General features: G+C 36.9%; 1 protein-coding gene across 2 annotated transcripts in view; it reads right to left on the reverse strand.

Annotated features, from left to right (window-relative positions):
- Positions 1-21,370, reverse strand: part of NEGR1 (neuronal growth regulator 1) — an 813,801-nt gene that overhangs the window by 695,098 nt on the left and 97,333 nt on the right. The window lies entirely within an intron of this gene.

Raw genomic sequence — 21,370 nt, forward strand, 5'->3', positions numbered from 1 at the left:
ATAGGATTCTGAAAAACAAATGCATAACTAATTCTGAGTTGAATGTTCTACTAAACATGCGTCATCTTTCTGTCCATTTTAAATTATGCAAACCTTCCATGACTTGCGGGTACTCCAAATTACATCTTATTCATTCATGTTTCTTAAATATATGTTGTTGAGTAGCCAGGCATGTACTAGACTATGGGCTTATGTATGGGCATAGTGGTGAGGGAAAGGACATAATCATTCAATATTATCTTATATTTTCCAATACTACTTATATTTGAAATATTCCCAACTAATATAAAGAGGAAATAATCACAAAACTGTGAGAAACCATGTTCAAAGTTATCTATAATGAACCATGTATATGTGCATAAACTGCTAATTGCTCTGGGATATAAGTTAGAAATTCAGAACATAGAACTTACAAGTGCATGGGGCACACATTTTTGTAATCAGATATCCACATATTTCACACATGAAAGAAGGAAACCAAAAATATTTTAGAGTTTTGGGACGCCTGGATGGCTCAGGGGTTGACCATCTGCCTTTGGCTCAGGGCGTGACCCCGGGCTCCTGGGATCTAGTCCCATATTGGGCTCCCCGCAGGGAGCCTACTTCTCCCTCTGGCTGTGTCTCTGCCTCTCTCTCTCTGTGCCTCTCATGAATAAATAAAATCTTTTAAAAAATATTCTAGTCTTATTATAGTTGGTACTCCTTAATAGTATTCTATTTATAACCAAACTATATTTAAATAACCAAACTAGATTCAAATACTTTTTCCCAAACAGCTTCTCACCTTCTCATGAGAATATCCAAATTATACAGAAAAGGATATTGTTGAGCAGATCTCTACACTTTAGAAGAATCTGTGGATTTTTTTTTAAATCTCTTTATGTTTCTCTGCTCCTCCACGATTCCCAGAACCAATAGCATTTTTTTTTTCTGATTTATTTATAATTTCTCTTACCTTGGAAAATTTTTAGAGAAGACTTGATCTTGGTCCTTCATTCAAATCTAGAAATGCAGCTCAACCCCAGGGCTTGCATTGTCCTTCTATAATCTGCATGTATTATGCTACAAAAAAAGAACTCTTGATAAAAGCATGTCAGAGTCATGCAGTTGTCACTTTTAACAAAGAATTGTATAGGAGACATTGGAATTCACAACAGTGAAAGGAGGGTTTTATAAAAGAGTAAAAAGATGTCTACATGGTCCTCAAAGAAAGTGAAAGAAAAAAAAAAAAAAAAACTTCCTGAGAAATAACCTATGCTAAGAACTTCTTTAAATAACCAGGATAAGATAATACTAAGAGGAAACACATGCTCAAATACGGCATTCCCAGAGCCAACTACTTAAAATGTATATGGTGCATGTTCTTCTGCCTTCTTTAAAGTATGCCCATGCAGTTGTATTTTCATTCCAGGTGCATTAATCACTGGGAGTTCACTTCAAGTGAATTGAGTTGTTGAACAGCATTTTTCTTAGCTGTGAACACTACACATGAGAGCAGAAAACAGAGTTTGCACGTTGGTATGAAGCAGAGAGTTTTCTTTGGGGCGCTGACGCAGCCACGTGCAAGCTTTAGGTTGGCAGGTGAATATGCATGTACCATACTTTTCTAAAATATACGTGGTGTTGGTTTTCTTGGATTTGCTTTTTGACCTGCTTTATGAAGTAGGGTATTTGGGTGTTCAGTTTTGATTGGCTAGGGTGATAAAAACTTAGTTTTTTGCTTCTCCATAGGTAAATGGGCATTTTTTTTTCTGTGTGATCCCATTTCAGTCTTTATTCTCCATCTTCATTATTCTTTTTCTTTTTCCTTAGTCAGAATTTTCATAAAACGACCCTGCAAAAATATCACTTTACTTCTTTTAAAGGATTTTTTCCTTCATGATTGTCACTCCAATTAGGGCTTCCTTTTACTAATTCCACCCACTTTACATGCCTAATTTTATTTTCTACTCAACTATGAAGAATTTTATCTGCTATGACTTATATTATCATTCCAGAATTGAATTACTTTCATCTTTTTCTGAAAGCTGAAGAATATTATTGTTCAGAATATACATACATATATATGTTAGATGCTATGTGATTCCTGGCATTTCTTTTTTCTGTTGGTTTGTAGTGGTAGGGGGTAGGGTGAGATCTCTACGCAAAATTATATTTTAATTCATGGCAGTGCAATTTTTTTTTTTTACTGTGTCAATAACAATACTGTATCTGTAAAGCTGTTTTTTTTTTCCAAAGATTTTATTTATTTATTCATGAGAGACACAGAGAGAGAGGCAGAGACACAGGCAGAGGGAGAAGCAGACTCCATGCAGGGAGCCCTACGTGGGACTCGATCCCGGGTCTCCAAGATCCGGCGACGCTAAACCGCTGCACCACCAGGGCTCCCCCTATAAATCTGTTTTAATTTTTCTTTTAACACTGGTGGGTGGGTGGTTTAAGTGCACATAACACATGTCATTTATGTGCTTTCATACAATTCAGAGACTACATTTGTAAGTAGAATCTATGGTGGAATTTTGAGAAAACCGTAATTTCCTACTGCACAATCATGCACAATTTCTAGTCCACAGGGATTTACACTCTCTCGATTGACCTATACTTCTAATTAATGCATTTTGGTTATGGCTGACTTAGTTAATCTCCTATGATTAGAAATAGCACAATGTGTGTGTGTGTGTTTACGTTTATATGTATATGGCATAAGCCACATTTAGATGACAAAAACTTCATTTTAAGAACATACATTCAGTACATTCAAATATACATTCAATCACATGTTCATTGATATGATATTTCCTAAATATCTGTGAAATTTTCTAAGGCAAATGCAGAAAGTTCTTAAAATCATCTGGCATTCTATGCCATAGGCTATTTATATACTACATTTACATAAGTATTGAGAAATAAAATATTTTAACATCTAACCTTGTTCAGAAAAAGTGAGACACAAAACAATGAACCTTACCTACAAAGTTGGTATTTTAAATCTACCAACTACTAAAACCTTATATAATAACTGTGAGACCAGTTTTATAACTTGAGTATCAGACTCATGTTCAAAAATCTTGTCACACGTATCATTGTGTTTTTGTCTTCATATATTACTACTTGGAACTCTCTCATAATTTACGTAGTAGCAATTCATTTCTATGGACATTAAAGTCCCAAAGCTGAGTGTCTCAGAGAAGATTTTGCAAATTTCCTCTACCATTCCTTTATTATTCTTCAATATTAATTTGAATCACCACCAGTCCTGACACCTGTCATGAAGCACAAACCTTTCAAGCTAGAAAAGTACTATGAATTTGTAACTGACACACATTGACTTGAGAAGAAAAGCCATTCATTGCTTCATTTAAAAAGAATGTATAATAAAAGAGGAAATCTGACTGAGATTTCCTCTTAAGGATGTGACATTAAGGGACTGTGATCGGAATTTTTGCTTCTACAATGAATGAATCTATTACAATAATGAACTAAAATAAATTTGAGGAGAATCATAATTCCAATAATTATTTGACAATTTTCAAACTAAACTAAATAAGTTTACTGGGAACCTTAGCAAATGCCCAAGACAATATATCAAATTTTACTATGTCTATTTCAAATCTTAAATTTTTGAATAGAGAGATTTTTGGTAGTATTTGGTTAGCAGTCACTTTGTAAAGTGAATGGTTCTATAGTATGGTTGATTAGAGTTTTATAATATGGTTTATTAGAGTTTGTGGAAAAGCCTAGAATTCTACAGCCACAACAGGTCAGAAAATTGCAAAAAGTTAAGATGTGCTAATAGTTTTTAGTTCTTTAAAATATGCACATTCACGTTACTGTCTGCTCTATAAAACAAACTTGTAAACGTTGTATAAAGCCCAAAATGGTGATTTTAATTGTTCACATAATTTTTGCACAGCCACTCTACAAGTTGAACAACAAAAATATAATAGTAGAAAGCTTACATAATCACCACTGTCATGAGTCCCCTGTCCTTTTTTACTTGGTTTATTTCTTGGTCCAACAATAACTCCTCTGACTCTTAGCAAATGTTATTGGGGTGGGGGGAGAACATAAAAAATGAAAAAGAAAACAACAATCAGCTAATTAAACAAACATCTCCCTCATTAAATACAAATTCAGACAAATAATTTGTTAAAATAGAAGCACACAAGCAAAAAAACAAACAAACAAACAAAAAACTCCAAAGAATAAGGATCAAAGATTTGTACAATGGTTCTCTCACCATTTATTCTTTAGTAAATAAACACTTGCTTCTGATGGTATATGCTTATTCATCTTATTTAATAAATACTTATTTAATATGTGCCACATGTAGGCATTATGTTAGCCAATAGAGACATACTGCTTAAAAGAGGGAGAAAAGAAAAAAAAGGAGATTACCTCTGAAGAAATTTAGAGCTGAAAAGGATGCTGGACAGAAAAATAGGAAAGGAAAATACAATAGTGTATAAAACTATATGTACATGCGCACACATACATATTCACATATGCATGATGCTTGATGATAAAATGTTAACACTTCACAGTTAATGTTAAGCACTTTTAAAAATATAAGGTCATTTACTATTATTAGTACTATGCAAAGTGTACTTAAAGTCACAGTCTATATAATAAGAGAATGGGAGATGAAGCAATTATAAAAGAAAAATAAATGACATAGCCACCATCTCAAAAAAATATAAAAAATACTACTATGACCTCAGAGTTGATTTCTTTAATAAGACAAAAACTCAGGCAGATTCTAAAAAAATCTTAAGTTAGTACATATAGAAGTATCATTATGTGAGAAAAGAATAAATTCATCCAGAATATATAATAATCCCCAAAATGTATATAAGATAGCCCAACTTTTATGCACAAAAATTAACAGAACCGGAAGAAAATTTATACAGTGATTACCAAAGTAGGGGATGCCAGGGAATGTTTCTATTGATGTTGATAGATCATCCTGACAAGCAAGCAAACAAAAATAGTACTGATATAGAATATTTAAAAAACATTTTCAATAACAGATCTAATGGACATAGGTGAAATATATGGAAAATATTCATCCTTCTCAGGCTTATATAATGCAATACAAAATTGTCCACATACTAGGACTTCAGTATAGAAATGATGTTAAAAAATGGCCAAAAAAATATATTCCATGATAATCCAATTAACTTTTTCAAAAGAAATAACAAAATAATACTAAAATAATACATTTGGAGATTTTAAAAGATATAAACAATGTATAATCCAATAATAAATCATAATGAGTCTTATCAAGTTCTTAGACTTGAATAACAAATATAGTACATATCTAACGTTAAAGAGTGCAGTGGAAGCAGTACTTAATGGGACATCCATAGCTTTCAACAAATACATTAGAAAAGAAGAAAGGCAAAGATAAGTAAGTCAGTATCCAACCTAAGAAATAAGAAAACATAGGGGTATCTACCTAAGGCATTCAGAAATACGGGAAAAGTGAGGAGAGAAAAAAAAAATTAATGAGATCGGCAACAAAGACATAAGGACAGGGCCAACATATAATCTAAAATAGTGTAAACAGCTTTCCAAATGTATAGAAAAAAGTTACACAGTCACTGGGACAGATCTGGACCAAAAGAAGACTGGTGGGTGAACTTGGTTGTTTTTAATTTTTGGCAAGAGGTGAGCATGGATACACGCCAATGAGTATGGCAATAAAGTGAGACAGATTCAAGACATAGAAGTAAACATTTTAAGGGATGAGGAGAAGTCCCTGAGAATCCAGGAATTGTTTCAGCCAAATTCACTGACACTCAAACTATTACCCAAATAATTTTTCCTGGCCTCTAGTTCATGATTGGCCCATTGTTGTCAAAGCCAGTCTTTCCAGAGCCTCTTACGGAGTTTATTTCTGTCATCAAGGTAGTTCAGAAAGCTCTTGTTTCCTTTGGGTCAGAATGGGGCTGTTTACAGTTTTCAAACAGTAGCACAATAAAAAATAAAAAATATAAAATATAAAACATAAAAAAATACTAGGAAAGATCCCAGAGATGCCCAATTCAAAAATTTCACCAAATTTGAAATAACATTGAGCTGGTTCAAACATCAACAAAACGTTAGATACTCTGAGCTTCACGGAAAAATCTACCTCACTCAGAATATCAATGTGTATACAGAACTTTGTAATGACATCTCAGAGTCATATCCTCAGATCATACATAACTCTAGGTTAGTATTTTTCACACAGGACTCACAGGGCAAATCTGAGCCCTGCTGTTTTGGCAGTTCTTAGATGTCTACAGGTCACTGGGTACATTAATACATTAATAAATTATCCTTCAGAATGAATGTCAGCGTGCCATATTTCAACCAGATAGATGAAAGATGAGACTAACATTAGAGGAACGGCTATGAATAACTTTATTGTTTGAACATAATAATAAATATAAAACATAACATACACAATGGTAAATATTAGAGAATAACCCCACAAATTTATCCCAGAGGGGGAAAAATATATATATGGTAGAAAATGAGAATTCTCAAATGAACTTTTATGACTTAAGGTTAGATTGTTCTTCGATTATTTTAATTCCGCTTTTTCTCCAATCCTTTAAAAGCATTTCATAATGTACTAGAAATTCATACATCTCAATTATGCCATGAGTACTTTCTAATTGTTCTGACCTTTTCGTTATTGCTAAAACCACTATGACTCTTATCCCAGTAGTGTTTCCAAAAGCATCTCTCTTTAGTAATAAGAATGCTCTCTGCAAATGTTAGCAGCTAAAGGACACTGAAAAATTATCGACTTCAGTGGAAGAAGCCCATCCCTCATATTTCTGAATCACCCTGCAAAGGAAGAAATGTCATGAGCAGCCCAAATCCCATGACCGACCTAGTGGCCTAGTCAATTTTCCTAAGAAAAAATCAGATCTCTCTTTTGAAATAATTAACATATTAGCAAGGATGGTAGCTCTTTAGAGCTGGTCCTTTATTCCAATCCACATTCCTCAACAATTATATATTAATTACACCGTGATTCATAAGAGATTTGGATATTTTCACCTAGTGCAATTATTAACTGAAAAGACAACATTTACATTCATTGCCCTTTGATATAAAACATTTTTTAATACATTTGTTAGGCCAGGAATAATCTATTCCAATATTTGCGGGGTCGGGTTAGGCTTTCGAACTCTTTACAAGGCAGAACATGCTGAGTTAAGAGCATGGAACTTGGACAAATAATTTTAGGCTTCAGTTTTGTTAACCGCATGAAGGGGATAGTGACCAATACTGCAGACCCTACGTGAGATGATGAAGGTAAAACACTGGCGCCCAACGCGCAGAGAAGGTTCCGTAGTGGGTAGCTACTGACATGAAACCCCAAACATTAAAGTGACAGGGAAGATGGAGAAGAAGTGAAGAAGCAGGTTTACATGAATTGCCACATGTGATTTATCCAGGAAATAAGGAGGAGGCCAATGCCAAAACTTGGAAGTGGATAAAGCATACTTTAGAGACTTCTGCATTTCACATTTAAGATCTTCTAGGGATGGGATCCCTGGGTGGCGCAGCGGTTTGGCGCCTGCCTTTGGCCCAGGGCGCGATCCTGGAGACCCGGGATCGAATCCCACGTCGGGCTCCTGGTGCATGGAGCCTGCTTCTCCCTCTGCCTGTGTCTCTGCCTCTCTCTCTCTCTCTGTGTGACTATCATAAATAAGTAATAAAAAAAAATTTAAAAAAAATAAGATTTTCTAGGGATTGCTGGTCAGACTGAAACATTCTCAGCTCCCCACAGCCTCGATTTTAATGGGGGGACATAGGAGCTAACACATTTAAAAATACACTTCAGGGGATCCCCGGGTGGCTTAGCGGTTTAAGAGCCTGCCTTTGACCCAGGGTGTGATTCTGGAGTCCTGGGATCGAGTCCCATGTCGGGCTCCCTGCATGGAGCCTGCTCCTCCTTCCTCCTGTGTCTCTGCCCCCCTCCCCGTCTATCATAAACAAATAAATCTTTAAACAAAATAAAATAAAAAAATAAATAAAAATACACTTCAAATGCTTGCTCTGTGCAGAGCCTGTGGCTCTAGCTGCCACTGACCCGTGCACAGTCCCGGCCCCTACGCATCTTCTCACTTCCCGGGGTAGGCAGTGTCCTCATGCAAAGTTCACACCAAACCACGATAACCACGGCCAGCCGAGCCAACTAAGCAACTCAGAGCAAGCCAAGGACCCAACAACAAGCCTGCACAGAGGGCCCACTGCACCCGAGCACAAGGGTGCTCCTGTCTACATGAGAATTTTACACGTAAGAAAATTATCTTGGAAAAGATCTGCTTTTTTTTTTTTTTTTTTGATATCTGCTACTCTTCTGAGAGGCTGACATGGATCTCTGGGGAGAAAGGTACTATTTACAAATGTACGTACCAATAGAAGAGTGAAAGAGGTTAGATGTTATGTTTTCTGCCTCTACCTGTGAGATCACTGTTCTTCTGTTTCAGAGGTTTATGTTTCGTAAACACTATTTCAGATCCTGTTATAAATCTCCAATTAATATAAAAATCGCTCTAGAGCACTTACCCACGATCTGGAGGTTTGAGAGTCAGTGAGACCATCTAGTACCTTTTCTCAAGGTTTCAAGGGAGCTACTCAACGTAGGTCTTGAACAAAAAGACGTATCCTTGGAAGCAGTGGAGAAAATTACCATCTCGTTTCTTGTAAATAAATTGTTTTGCCTTTTAAGTGCAGTTTGCTATTGTGCAAACTGCTTCCCCTCTTCTGCAGTGAGAGACTGACTTTTCTTGATAGAACTGTACTGTGTCTATGGCAGATTCTATTCACACGGACTATTTAATAAGTGCACAAATCACATTTTTGTTGCTCTTTTTTCTTATTGCTTTATTGCCATGGTTTCTTTTCCTTTTTTCATTTTTTTTTTAACCAGGGCACCATAGTGTTTCTGAGATCGTCGTGCTTTCATCTCATAAATTCTATACAATATGAGCCAGTTAGCAGCACTAATAGACTAGAACAAACGGGAGTTGATAAAGTGTCACAGAAATGAATCAACGCAATGACAAATATTTCCTTTTCTTATTTTGAACATGAAAATTTTGTTTTGCATTGTTGTCTGCTTTCTAAAAACTTGATAACAAATAAATTATCTAGACCCTATTTGATGTAAAATATCCTACACTTTCAGGTTACTTGCTGAACTCCAAATAATGCGGAGCACATGTCTTTTTTTTTTTTTTTTTAATGTTGTATAGGAGATGAATAGAAATACCTCATGCTTTCAAAATATATTTTCATTCAGACATCAAAAATAAACATTGTCGGGACGCCTGGGTGGCTCAGCGGTTAAGCATCTGCCTTCGGCTCAGGGCGTGATCCTGGGGTCCCGGGATCGAGTCCCACGTCAGGCTCCCTGCATGGAGCCTGCCTCTATCTCTGTGTCTCTCATGAATAAATAAACAAAATCTTTTAAAAAATAAAAACTAAACGTTGTAACAAAGATATTCAATGCAAATATGAATCCAATCCCTAATTTCAGCATTTTGGTCACTTACGTCTGTGACAGTAAGGTCCAGATTCTGCATGTTGTGACTTTCAAGTATGCTCCACACACGCAGGTGGGTCTGTAAGTGTGACCACTGTGCCCTTTCCACGGACAGCTGGTGCAGGACTATAAAAGCACCGTTCTTAGCATGAAGAGAGTATCTGCTAACTCTGAGCAAGGCTGGGTTACACATGCGATCTGATGTGAGCCCGGCAGCTGGGTCACCACAAAGAAGACAACGACCAAAGGAACTTAGTGGGGCCCTAATCACAGCCACTACCTGCTACGAACCCAAGGCAGCATCACCTCATCATGTGCTATTAGTTGCAAGGATCGCCATTCATCACCACTGACACGCACGCTATTTGATTCCCTTTGAAGACTTTTCCGCTCCTCGTTCAAGCCGAGAACAGACGCCAACCTGACAAAGTTATCACCGCCACATACAGTGATCACTTCAGAACAAAGCCATACACATGATGCCCCGCTTAAAAGGACAGAAAGTAGCTGTTGTCAAAGTAAACATCTGGCATTATTTGCTTGAGCAAATCTCCCACATTTTCACCATATGATCCACGGAAGTACTAGAAGGTAGAGCAAGGGCTCTTCAAAGCCAGAGTGTGGGCCAACAGAGGAAAAAGCATGTGGAGTGGAGATTAGCCATGGAAGGGTTAGGGATCCTGGAATGTTTCTCCAGGAGCACATCTGAAAAGCTCCACATTAGGGACAGGCAGGGGTCTTTGCCACCTGAGAGACTACATATGCTGTCATCTGTGAAAGAGGGGCACTTAGAGTTTTTGAAATGTTGGCTCAGGGTCAAAAGACATCCCGAGGAAATAGTCTATGAATGTAATATTCTGTATTACTGGCAAGATGTAGAAGGCTCTTGGATGATGTAGTGTAGGAATGGGATATACGGCAGAAAGTGTCCTCTTACCTCAAGTGCTGGTATGGCTCTTGCCCAGCTGCCCTATGAACAGGCTCAGGAAGTGGGGCCCCCTTGGCCACTGATGTAGTTGAAGGGGCTAGTGCTGGGGGATCATTTTATATTTATATTTTACGTGGCACTGTGTTCCAGCTCGCCCCACCCGCTAATGTACAGTACACTCAACGATTCCTGCACCTTCTGTTCCCCAGTCCCCCCTTTTGCCCCTGGGTGATGCATTCGCTTCCAAAATTTTGGAAGCAATTTTAAATGGGAGTGAACGGAAAAACAGCAGTTTATACAGAAATAAAATGAAGCCCTTTCTCTAGGTCGCCACATTCCAGATCGGAAGACCATTCATGCAATACACTGAGCTATCATGAAAACGGACACTAAAAACTTACGGTCCACAGTATACATTCGTTGATCAAGTGCCCCAAGGTCATTACTTCAGATGAGTTTTAAAATATGATGACCAGAATTGAAGTGAGATATTGCTGGGTGTTTTAAAATCATAAGTACTCTGTGGCATGAATTTAGTCTAAGAATCCAGTCAATAAAGATGAGACCTAAGAGGCTCTAATTCAACATGTTAAACTGAACCTGAAATGAAATCAAACACAGGTGTAAGGTTCTTATGGGGCTGGGTAATACATCTGCTGAGGCTGCAGGTGGTGAGCACTTTGCCTAGATAATGTGAAATTAGTATAATAGATCCTAACTGTCTACTACAGGTTTGGCGTGAGCGTTTTCTTCTGTGCCTGTAGGTGTCTATTGCCATCTCAGTTTTGATTACTTTGGTTTAAAAATCTACTCAAGTGATATTCACGGCTGTAAACTTTTATTTCTGGCAGAGGATCAGAGTCTTTAAGGTGAGGAAGAGCATTTCCCATAGTCTCCTTAGGCTTCTATAACCTCTATCCTTCATAAGAAACTCTCGTCTCTAAGAAAACGAAAGGCCAAACCATATAGGTCTTGGTTGATTAAACACAACACCTTGACTATCACTCAGAGGTAAAAAGAGGCTCCGCAGAGCACAGGTGCAATATCGGGTTCACATTCGTAAAGTAAATGGGTCACTGAATTCTGCACAACACAGAACCTCCCCATGGTCTTCAAGGACAAGTCCAAGTGTAAAGTATTCCAGGACTTCAGCAGGAAGGGCAATGGCTGGCTAACTCCAAACATGAAACACTGCAAGCGGTGTCACATACCCACTCTCCACAAATCAAATACTTGGTCTCGGTGAATTTAAAGAACATGGAAGAAGGCCCACTTTTGCTTAGGCGATATTTATTTTGGTTTTCTCTGTGTCTGATGCCACATAATTAATTCGAATATGTTCTGATACCAGACGCTGTTGGCTATTTTCCAACAGCTTTAAAATATTGCGGGGAGGAAGGGTGTTGAATCACTGTATTGTACATCTGGAAGTAATATTACCCTGTGTGTTAACAAACTGGGATTTAAATAAAAACTTAAATATTTGGAGGGGACATGATCATCCATATCTAAGCGAGATACTGCAGGAGAGACACAGATGGGCAAATGGACAATTTTATGGATGGAATCGTATTTTAGGCTTTACATTCTATATTTTGGAATCAACGTAGCTTTTGAATAAAAAACAAACTTACAAACGACACATATTGTCAACCAACCTACAATTAAGGTGTATGGTAACTTCCAAAAGCATTTCCTGCCTCTTTGACACTAAGATAAAGTGGTTAAACTAAGTAGATTTTATACAATTTGTTCACTTAATATGCGTTTCGGAAAACTTGATATTTTTTTTATAACCATTCATTTCTGAATGAATAATCAAAGATTCCGTGATCAATGTCTCACTTTCTTCCAAAAGAGAAGATGGATTTTCAGAAGCTGGCTCAGCTCATTATGCAGTAGTACTGAGTGTGAAACTATCAAGGTTTCATTCCTTTTTCCAACTCAAACAGCTGCTACCATCTCGGAAGAAGCAGGTGTTGATGCGTGAACAATATTAGCACTAAAAAGAACAGACCGTTTGGTGATGACTTTTCTCACTGGAATATTATATCAAAATACTTTTAAATTCCCTAAAGTGCCCAGGTGGGAAGGCAAATTAAACTTTAAAAGGTCTAAAAATATTTCAATAGTTTTACTAGTTCTCCTTCTCCTTACAAATCCAATATGCAATTATAAGAATTATGACTTTAAAGGGGATATTACATTTCAGGGATTTTTTTTGTTGTTGTTTATATAACTCTATGTGAAAATATTTTTAAATCTAAAAAAGTATATTTCAATAAGAGAAACTCCAGAGAAGCTGCAGAAATAAATTAAATAGTCCAAGCATTAAAATCCAACTTTGGAACTTTAAATTGAACCCAAATTCCCAATTTGGGAATACATAAATTCTATCTTGGCACTATCATGTCACTGAAAATACTAACAAAGGAGGTTTTACGTGTGTGTGTGTTTTCCAGAAAGGTCATTAGAAAGCCTTTTATATAAATGGAGTTTTCTCAGAATGTTAAAAAAAAAAAAATGCCGTTGTGTAACAAAGCCTTCCTTTTGAGGCTAGAATTTACAACCATTTGAAGATAGGAGAATGCCATATAAAAATGTGCAAGCAGGCTCTGCCTTTGAAGGCCGAGACCTGGAGTTTTGTTGTTGTTGGCAGTCCCCGGGTTCTTAGGAGAAAACAAACAAAAACCGCAAGGTCAAACCATTATTTAAATAGCTCCATAGCAAGAATCTATCCATGTTTCATGGCAGATTGAATTCCGTGAAAGAAACAGAGAATTGCTGTTCGGAATGTTCAATAAGCGTGGATGCATCCATTCCATGTTTACTGACTTGTAAGCTGTTACTCTGAACACTTCTTTCAAGAACTCCAGAACCTGGATAGAGGGAACTACTGCCCATAAAGGGAATCCATAGCTCCAAGAGCTTCTTAACCATAATCTGGGACAGATTTTGAAAAGAGATGGACTTGGAGAGCACAAAGACCCCCCGCTTTGGAAAGAGGCCATTCCTGGGGCAGCGGAGAAGATACCCGGCGACGGGCCTCAGACTGAGGATGAACCTCTCCAACATCCCTTGGGAAGTTTGGATCTGGACTCTCAGATATGTGATGGCTCGGAGCATTTCAAGGGTTAGAAGTAAACTGGTCCTTATCCCCAAATTAGTGGGATCTAAACCAGAGGTTTTACCCCTAAAAGGCATTTGGCAATGTCTAAAGAATTGTGATCCCTGTGCGATCCCTGAGCAGCGACGCTAGGGATGCTGCTCAATGCCCTACAATGCATAGGGCGAGCACATATTAAAAGAATATCTAGTGCAAAATATTAATACTACAGCTTTTTTGAAACCCAACCCCTAGATGCAGGATGGACATTATGGGTCTGTTTTTTTACTTGCCCACCTGATCCATGACTATTCATTCAACTCGTATTAAAAGGTACAACTTAGCCTTAGTTGAGCTGTTGGAAATCATGGAAATGGTAGTAACCATAACCAGCTTTAGAGAATACAGATAATTTTTTAAAAGATTTTATTAATTTATTTGAGAAAGAGAGAGAGGAAAAAAAACACACAGAGGGAGTGGCAGAGGGAGCGGAGAAGCAGAGAGAGCCGTACTCAGCTGGATCCCAAGACTGGGGGATCATGACCTGAGCCCCAGGCAGATGCTTCACCAACTGAGCCACCCGGATGCCCCAATAATTGAGTTAAAGTAAACTAGATGCTGAGTACACAAGAAAATGATAGAGAAACAAAGGGAAGGCATTGCTCCCAGCGTCCCAAGTCTAGAGTGACAGTTACCAATGAAAACTGCTGTGTCCGGCAATGACATCTTGGGTGACACGGGCAGCAAACACAGCAATGTGGCCAAGAAAATGAGAAGCCAGAATAGAAGAACATGAGCAATGTTTTCTTAGAAACACAGCAAAGAAGCTCTGGGATATGCCAGAAATTCCCAGGAGACAAGCTGGAGCAATTAGATCAATGGAGGCCTGAACACTAATAATTTGGGTGCTAACAGTCATCATGATCTCACCGCGTGACCTCATCTCGGCTGCAGAAACTAGAAGCATTTAAGTGATGCTTCATTCAATACTTACAATCCTACATCTATAAACGTAATAAGCAATGTCTGAGCCCTAAGAACACAGCAGTTTAAAACAGGTCCCTGCTCTTTGGAAGGGAACATTAAAAAGCAATTGCAATAATGTACCCCCCCCCATGTATATCATATTGAATTAAAAGATAACCAATGAAAACTTCACATTTCTTGAGAGAGATGTAGTTTTCTGATAAAATAGGAATGCCACATTTTAGACGATTTTCCAGGAATGCGGTACGTTGCTGGTGTGTAGGAAATAGAGGTTTATATTATCTCTCATTTATTTTCCATTCATGAAATGAATCCACATAATAAAATTTTATAAGAGCCAGTTTTTCTTGGGAAAAGAATCAGAAAAATATTGTGAGATTCACCAGAAATGTGTAACGCACTTATTCATCAGTATTCTGTAGCGTTGCTATCCTAAATATAAGCACGCTATTTAGTTTTCCAGATTATGTTTCTTTTACAATAAGCATATGAGGATGATTACACATATTGAGTAATCATTAAGTTGTCACTTAATCCTTGTAAGAAAGAGATACTATTTTTTTTCCTGCTTTATCAGGAAACACAGTATATATGACCTGCCTAAGGTTATTTTTGCTAAGTGATGGGCCCCAGACCCTAACCCAGCCTCTGCAGCCTATACAGCTGATCTGATATGAAGTTCAGCATTAGCAGTAAAGCTGTTAATAACTCTACACTTTAAAAGAATTCTTGTTGCTATTTTACGCTTATTTTTCTTTTACTGGCTTTTTTTCCTACTATGCCCTAAAACATAAGCACAGAAATATGATTATAAAGGATTAGCTACTGAAAATACTCAAGCTAGAAGTCGGAAGAACACATAAACCAAACTGGAATTGTTATTTTAGAACAATTTTGTTGCTAAGCTAGGCTTGGAGTGGAGGTACGCCTCTTTATCTGATTTATTAAATTATCTGAAGGCGCTACTTTTATAAAAGCTAAGTCGAAATTTCTAAACATGAATTTTGTCCTTCTCTTGAATGATGTCAAGGCAAATGATACATTATACTCCTTGGGTCAAATATGCGCATATATATGCTTTTACTGTTTTGTCCTTTTTTAAAAATTCTTAAACATAAGAAAGTAAAAATATAGTGTTACTTTTAAATTTTTGTTTATATTTATTTATGCATATATAAAATATGTATTTATTTATATTTTATTATTTGGATTACTGCATCCTGGGGTCCTATTTTCTAATAGGAAGTGAAAAATAAACAATTACAAACACAAAATAAAAACAGCACTGTAGACAGTGAACATTTTCTTGTAATACAGGTTTGTGCTTGACATTCAGAAATACCACAGGAGTAAAAACTCCCAGGATACCAGGAGTATAAAGTAATTCTACTCACATAAATCTTCAGACAAGTTTTGTTTTTGTTTTTTTTTTTAATTTTAAGTAAAAATAAAATGATTTAAAATCCGACAGCACAAGGGTGGATGTGAGGGTAGGCTTTCACCAGGTTCAGCAAGTGTACAGGCCGCTGAAGGAAGTGTCCCCTGAGCCTGGCTTGGAGCCTATTATTTCCTTCAAACTAAAGCTTGCCTTGTGTTAACTGCTGCTCTGAGATCCTAAATGACCACTTAGAGGACCTAATGCATTTCTAAAAGAATGAAGCTCACATTCAGAATGTAACCAGTTGACTTGAAAACTTTTTTGGTGATGGAGGCAAGGAATATCCTTGAGTGGCCTAAGGCCAGGGATTGTTACCTGTTTATCACCCCTACTTATCTCCGCCTGCTGGCTTCACTCTGGAGATCAATCTGTCTCAAGTGCTGTGTCATAAGCATCTGACACCAGCTCTGATCTTCCCCCAATTCTCTACTTGGTACTCTGCGTCCCCATTTCAAATTACATGTAATCCCTTTTTTCAGCTTCCAAATAGCTATCATTTTACTCATACAAATACTTTAAGATCAAACTGAAAATCTCTTGAAATACATGCTATTTAAATATTTTCTCTGCCTTTAGAACTTACACTTTTTTTCTGTAAACTACCTAATGCTTACAATTTTGTACACCATCGGGGTCTCAAATGTTTATATTTATGGCTCACTGTTATTGTTTTACTATTTTTCCCTTGTTTTCTTACTTTTTTTTGTTTTTGTTTTTGGTTGTTTTTTTTTTTTTTTTTTGTGGCAGTCTAGAAAGAAATCAAGGTAGAGAAAACCAAATAAAGTACATCAAATTGGGAGTTTTCAACGTATATGTGGTTAGACTAATGCTTGTAACATGGGATATTCTGGTAGGAAACAGAAAAGTGTTTCAAATGTCATATGCTTATGGTAAGTATTGTTATAAATAACTTCCCAATCAAAAGTACATAAGATGTTTCCTCTCTGTTCTTAAAAACATCCTTTAAAATCTGACTCTCGGTAATTTTTTTTATTTATTTATGATAGTCACAGAGAGAGAGAGAGAGAGGGGCAGAGACACAGGCAGAGGGAGAAGCAGGCTCCATGCACCGGGAGCCCCACGTGGGATTCGATCCCGGGTCTCCAGGATCACGCCCTGGGCCAAAGGCAGGCACCAAACCGCTGCGCCACCCAGGGATCCCTCTTGGTAATTTTCTTAAGTTAACTACGATGACCGTTCCCTCGTCCATAGGATTGCTGGTGCAGATGGTAGGAGCCTCAACACAGTTCACAATACTAGGTTTTTTTACTTTGGGTATTATATTAAAAATTATGATTTATCAGAACAATATCCACTGGATACGATCCATTACCCATTAACAACTAAGAATGCTCAAAAGAGACCTAGCAACACATCAACAACAGTTGTCTCCAACTGATTTATGGATCACTGCATTAGAAGTTTTAATTAGAAAGGTCACTTATGTTGAGGAAATACTCCTGCGGTGAAACGTATTTTGATATCCAGAAGATATATTGTTTGGGTAAGGAAACAGTGGGTCAAAACAACATATTAAATAAATATGTCAATATTAATAAAATATGAGTTCCAAAAAGACAAGTGAGGAAGCAGGGATGTACACGGATTGCCTTGAGCAGTTTTAGACACAGCGATTCTATTGTAGCTACGACTCTAGGAAGTTCCCCAGGTCATTAATGCAAGCGCACACCCAGGAAATGCTGGGGAGGGCAAAGCATTACCAGCCGCCTTTGGGTGCTATCTACCTGCACCTGCACCAGGACGGGAGCGTTTCTTACTCCTTTCTTTCATCACTGCACTTGCTTTCTTCACTCCGCTCCTCTCTAGTCAACTCTGCTGCTATTCCTTTCATTCTCCGCCTCTTCCTTACCAAGTCTGACTTCTTGAAAGCCTCAAGAAGATTTTGCAGAGAGGCATGATGTCCATGCTCGGTATCTAAACATTTATAAAACTGGCAAGAGTGCTGTGGTTTTTGAATAAAATATCGTTCTTGCTCTGAGAAGCGTCCTCTCCACTACTCTCAAGTTTCAGGTGCTGCTAGTTTGTGAGATAGGTAACAAGGAGGAAAGGGGGTCTGTGGATGATTTCGAGATGTCTAGCTCCCCTTCCAAGATCCTACCGTCTTTTCATCAGGTATGAGCGGAGACTTGATATTTTTGTTTGGTTAAATGTCTTATTAAGACCTGTTTTGATTTCTGGTGTCAGAAATTCCACTTAAACTGCCTTAGACAAAAAGAGCTTCTATAAATAGGAAGGGCAATGGTACAGGTAGGGCTGACAAAATTGGAGACCAGGCATTTTTTCCTCTCTTTTCTCTCCTATTTGCTATGTTCCTTGTTCTCTTAAAAAGAAATCTCAAGGGGCACCTGGGTGGCTCAGTGGTTGAGCATCTGCCTTTGGCTCAGGGCGTGATCCTGGAGTCCCGGGATCGAGTCCCGCATCGGGCTCCCCACAGGGAGCCTGCTTCTCCCTCTGCCTGTGTCTCTGCCTCTCTCTCTCTCTCTCTCTCTGTGTCTCTCATGAATAAATGAATAAAATCTTTAAAAAAAAAGAAATCTCAAAATAGAGATTTCTCTTCAAATTTGGAGCCAGAGAAGCCTTGGACTAACATCTTGAGTTTTATCACTAAAAAGGAAAACGAGTTTTACTGCCAAGCATCAGGTTAAAAAGATGAAATCCCAGATAGCAACCGAATAATCTGGTTCAAAGGACTGTCTCCTGAATTAATTTTTATGGTCAGATATGGTCAAGGGCTATGATTGACCCACCCTGAGTCAGAATCTAATGCCTCACCAATCCCTGGGGGTACAGAGATGAGATTTTATAAAAACCATGGCCACTACCACTCAGACAATATTGATAGTTTGAGGTGGAAAGCAGTTCCTCAAAGCTAGACTCCTTCAAAAGTGAGAAAGGAACTCTGTGTGGCCAAACTATTGTTCCCTCATATTAGCTGTATCACAAACAGCACTTCCTCTAGTCTTTTCTTTGACTTGGTTTCCTTAGGTGTCACCCTTTAAGGTTAGAAAAGGTGATAAAAAATAAATCTCACAGAATACAGAAATAATTTTTTTAAAAAATTACTCTGCTATTTATAGTAGGGAGAAGTGAAAGAAAAAACAAAATATGCATGAAATATATTTTAAAAATTACTGAACTGTGAATAAGCAATTGAGAATTGAATAATTTCACACAGTATTACTGTATATTCTAAGTAGGCAATTTTTTAGTAAACCAAATAGAATAAATAATCGTTAAATCCACCATATATAGTGGTATGCAAGTTTGAGAATTTGTATAAAATGATTAAATAAATACATCTAGAGTGAAAGGGGAAAAGTTAAATGAGATTTTTTTTTCTAGTGCTTTCTGTCACTAGAAAATTATCCTCTAATTTGAGGTTTTTGCATCTTTTCAACAAAAACTTTTTTGACAGAGACATAGTTTATGTTAATTGAGTTTCTCTGAAAATGAAATCTAAACAAACCTTGGAAGAGTTTCACTTCCTTCTATGAAATTGTAAGGATCACACTGTCATTCTCACTTCTGAATCAACTGCTTTCCTTTCAAACTAAAGTATCACTCTATATTGATTGGTGTACATATATTTATTTCTAAATATTAATTGTCCCAAATCTACAAATTAGGCTCTTTACAAATTTTGCAGTAACTTCTTTGCCAGAAATAGAAAAACGAAGCCATTACTTAGAAGATGTTTACACTGGGTCCTGGATGCTGAAGTGAAAGAAAAGTCAACCTCTCCTTTCTTGCTGTCTTGTCTTTTCCTCTTCTCTATCTGAGCACACACACAAGTAAAAAATCAAAAGGGAGGAAAATAAGGTATTCTCTCTCTCTCTTTCTCTCTCTGGACCTGCAGTGTATCTGTCAAAAAAAAAAAAGTTAATAATAATTTCGGTAGAATTAGTATTATTAGTATAGAATGAGATTATCTTTTCAGGCCAAGAGAGAAAGCACCTGCTGTACGAGGTAGTAGCCATGGAGGTGACTTCAGTCTACGGAAACTCTGAGGTGGGAAAAGTATCTACACATTTGGTGTAGGTTTGGAAACTTAACAAATGCACAGTAGCTGAAATAATTAGGGTAAAACTGAGAATAACTGGAGAAGCAAAAGGGAAAAAGGAGGACATGGCAAGAGTTTTTGGAATTTTTTTTAAAAGACTACGATTAGAAAAACAAATTAAATGTATCCCCCATAATTAAAAAAATCAGGATTATTGTAGGAAGTTGCAAGGAGTCACAAATTCATATTCAATGAATATGCATATTCAATACTAAAATAATAAAGAAAATACATTAAGTATTGTTGAACAAAATTCTATAATGTCTAGATTAGGAAAGTGTTGAATATAAATCAGACCCCTAAAAATCACATTCATATTTTTTAATCACCGTTAGACTTTTTTTTTCCCTAAAATCAGCAAGATGCAACTTTCAGGACATCCTATTAAATACTGCCTTACTGGACTTTAAAAAGGGTTCAAATGTCCATAATGAACAACTTATTATTTTATATTAATTTAATAATGGGTATTCTGGTGAATAGAATTTTAATTCTGATTTTTAACCTAATTATCTATTCTAAGACATTTTGCTTCAGGCCAAGACTTAGCATGTAATCTTATAATTTAGAAATTAAATAAGTAAATCGTCTTTACTAATTTTTTTTTATGGTCTTTAATATTGTTTTTGCTTCTGACCTTTTGCACAATTCAACAGGTGAATGAAGTCTAAGATGGCCAAGGTTATCTTCATGCAAATTTTTTTTTCTGCAAGGGTTTTTATGTGATCCATAGTTTAAACCAAACTCTCCATTAAGTGGATGTATATTAATGAGGCTTTCCTTCTGACCCATTGTTTTTAACATTGAATTATGTCTGACACGTCCTAATTAAGAATCTTTTCCAAAAAAAAAAAAAAAAAGAATCTTTTCCAAATTTAGTGGACTTTAACCAATGTCAGATAAAAGTTCACTGACAAATCAGAGGTAAGTAGAAAGACAACTGGAAGACTTCATATGCAAATTTTCAATAGAAGAGGAGTAAAAGGGATCCCTTGAGACCACCACATTGAAAAATAAGAAGTGTGGGACCATTAATACGGGTTTTGGAATTTATAGTTAATCAGAAAATTCAACTCTGCATGTCCTCATATTTTAAATAATATCAAATATTTAGACTTTTACAAAATTCCTTTATCAGTACCTCTTTAATAAATCTCTCTTGCAAAATGATCAATATATACCGGGAGAGGTTATAAGGTCTTCAGGGTTTAGAAATCTTTCTCTTGCCTTAGGTAGGTTTTGTGCTCCTTCACAGCACTCAGGGTCTCACACTTTCT

This window comes from Canis aureus, chromosome 8 (genome assembly GCF_053574225.1).
Source record: "Canis aureus isolate CA01 chromosome 8, VMU_Caureus_v.1.0, whole genome shotgun sequence".
NCBI classification, from domain to species: domain Eukaryota; kingdom Metazoa; phylum Chordata; class Mammalia; order Carnivora; family Canidae; genus Canis; species Canis aureus.